Source organism: Arachis hypogaea, chromosome 12 (genome assembly GCF_003086295.3).
Source record: "Arachis hypogaea cultivar Tifrunner chromosome 12, arahy.Tifrunner.gnm2.J5K5, whole genome shotgun sequence".
NCBI classification, from domain to species: domain Eukaryota; kingdom Viridiplantae; phylum Streptophyta; class Magnoliopsida; order Fabales; family Fabaceae; genus Arachis; species Arachis hypogaea.
Window position 1 is genome coordinate 64,544,894 of NC_092047.1, and position 3,204 is coordinate 64,548,097.

General features: G+C 40.6%; 1 non-coding gene across 1 annotated transcript; it reads left to right on the top strand.

The window, feature by feature from the left end:
• Window positions 1–1,582: 1,582 nt before the first annotated feature.
• LOC112731032 (small nucleolar RNA R71) lies at window positions 1,583–1,686 on the top strand. Its single transcript, XR_003166828.1, has one exon. It is a non-coding gene; the product is annotated as a small nucleolar RNA R71 (small nucleolar RNA).
• Window positions 1,687–3,204: the final 1,518 nt, after the last annotated feature.

The window sequence follows — 3,204 nt, forward strand, 5'->3', positions numbered from 1 at the left end:
ATTTCTACGTCATTTACTTATTTATGTAAACCCTAGTAACTAGTTTAGTATAAATAGGACTTTTTACTATTGTATTTACATCTTTTTGATCATCTTGGGACGTTTAGTTCTTAGATCATGGGGGCTGGCTATTCGGCCATGCCTGAACCTTTCACTTATATATTTTTCAACGGTAGAGTTTCTACACACCATAGATTAAGGTGTGGAGCTCTGCTATTCCTCAAAGATTAATGCAAAGTACTACTGTTTTTCTATTCAATTCAACTTATTCCGCTTCTAAGATATCCATTCGCACCCAAGAACATGATGAATGTGATGATTATGTGACGCTCATCATCATTCTCACTTATGAACGCGTGCCTGACAAACACTTCTGTTCTACATGCAAACAAGCTAGTTGACAAACACTTTAGTGACAGACGCAAAAGGAGGGTGAATCCTATTCCAGTATGATCGAGAACCTCCAGATGATTAGCCGTGCCATGACAGAGCATTTGGACCATTTTCACAGAGAGGATGGGATGTAGCCATTGACAATGGTGATGCCCTACATAAAGCTTGCCATGGAAAGGAGTAAGACTGATTGGATGAAGACAGCAGGAAAGCAGAGGTTCAGAGGAATGAAAGCATCTCTATACGCTTATCTGAAATTCTCACCAATGATTTACATAAGTATCTCTATCCTTATTTTCTGTTTATTTATTATTATTATTCGAAAACTCCATAACCATTTAATATCCGCCTGACTGAGATTTACAAGATGACCATAGCTTACTTCATACCAACAATCTCCGTGGGATCGACCCTTACTCACGTAAGGTTTATTACTTGGACGACCCAGTGCACTTGCTGGTTAGTTGTGCGAAGTTGTAAAGTTATGTTTGGACCATGGTGTTGTGCACCAGGTTTTGGCGCCATTGCCAGGGAGAGAATGAACAACAAATTTTACAACTTGAGTAATAATTTCGCATTACCACTGACCCACCTGTGCCTCCAAATTTCTAATGGAGGACCTTGTTTTAGTCATGAAACTTAGTGTGGTTTTAGATAGATCAGAGACTATGGCTGCTAAGCTAGAGAGACTCTGCTCAGAATTCTCTGTCTGTTGCTGAGAAGATGATGAAAAAGGCTTGCTATTGCTAAACCTATTTCTTCCACCATTATTGTTGTTGAAGCCTTGATTAGGCTTCTATTGATCCTTCTATGAGAGGTTAGGATGATTCCTCCATGAAGGATTGTAAGTGTTTCCATAGAAATCTCCCATGAAATTCACTTCTTCCATTCAAGGATTCTCAGGATTATAAGCTTATTCTTTAGAAGATGCTTCTTTAGTACTGCCTGTTGCTGCTTGCATTCCAGACAGACTCTGAAAAATCATATTGACTTGCTGAGTTAATATTTTATTCTGAACCAATATGGCCTTCAGAGTATCAATCTCAAGAACTCCTTTCTTCTGAGTTCCTGGGCTTCTTCAGGAGTCTTTTTCAGATGAAGAGATCCACCAGTAGAGTTGTCCAATGACATCTTGGACAGTTCAGACAGGCCATCATAGAATATGCATATGATGCTCAATTCTGAAAGCATGCCAGAAGGACACCTTCTAATCAATTGCTTGTATCTTTCCCAAGCTTCATAGAGGGATTCACCTTCCTTCTGTCTGAAGGTTTGGACTTCCACTCTAAGCTTACTCAATTTTTGAGGTGGAAAGAACATTGCCAAGAAGGCATTGACTAGCTTTTCCTAAGATTTCAGGCTTTCTTTAGGTTGTGAGTCCAACCATGTCCTAGCTCTGTCTTTTACAGCAAAAGGAAAGAGCATAAGTCTGTAGACCTCAGGATCAACCCCATGGGTCTTGACAGTGTCACAGATTTGTAAGAATTCAGCTAAAAACTGATGAAGATCTTCCAATGGAAGTCCATGATACTTGCAATTCTGCTGCATTAGAGAAACTAATTGAGGCTTAAGCTCGAAGTTGTTTGTTCCAATTGTAGGAATTGAGATTCTCCTTCCACAGAAGTTAGAAGAAGGTGAAATGAAGTCACCAAGCATCTTCCTTGCATCTCCACCATTGTTGTTGGGTTCGGCCATGTCTTATTCTTTTTCGAAAAATTCTGTCAGGACCTCTCCAGAGTGTTGCGCTTTAGCTTCTCTTAGCATCCTCTTCAAGGTCCTTTTAGGTTCCGGATCAGCTTCAACAAGAATGCCTTTGTCCTTGTTCCTGCTCATATGAAAGAGAAGAGAACAAGAAAGTATGGAATCCTCTATGTCACAGTATAACGCCCAGCCCTAAACCCTAAACCCTAAACCTTAAATCTCAATTGCAGGAATTGAGATGCTCCTTCCACAGAAGTTAGAAGAAGGTGCAATGAAGTCACCAAGCATCTTCCTTGCATCTCCACCATTGTTGTTGGGTTCGGCCATGTCTTCTTCTTTTTCGAAAAATTCTGTCAGGTCCTCTCCAAAGTGTTGTGCTTTAGCTTCTCTTAGCTTCCTCTTCAAGGTCCTTTCAGGTTCCGGATCAGCTTCAACAAGAATGCCTTTGTCTTTGTTCCTCCTCATGTGAAAGAGAAGAAAACAAGAAAGTATGGAATCCTCTATGTTGCCCTTTTCTGGCGTTGAACGCCAGATAGCTATCCTTACTGGCGTTCAGCGCCCACTGGATGCCTCTTTTGGGCGCTGAACGCCCAAAATAGGCTCTTACTGGCGTTTTCTTGCCAGTGAGCTCTTTTTCTCTATTTTGTGTGCAGATTCCTTCTGTAACCCTGTGAACTTATGCAATTGATTCTTTACCTTATTATCAATGAACTTTATATAAACAAATAAAAATAAAAATAGGGCAAAATGCTTAGAGGATTGATGCCCCATGGCTGGGTTGCCTCCCAGCAAGCGCTTCTTTATTGTCTTTAGCTGGACCTTGCTGAGCTTTTAATCTAGCTTCAGCCTTGAGCACTCTTGCTCAACGTTGCTTTCTAGATAGTGCTTGATTCTCTGTTCATTGACAATGAACTTCTTATCAGAATCAATATCTTGAAGCTCCACACAACTATATGGTGATACACTTGTAATCACGGATGGTCCCCTCCACCGGGATTTCAGTTTCCCGGAGAATAGCCTGAGTCTAGAGTTAAATAGCAGAACCTTCTGTCCTGGTTCAAAGATTCTAGATGACAGCTTTCTATCATGCCACTTTTTTTATTTCTCTTT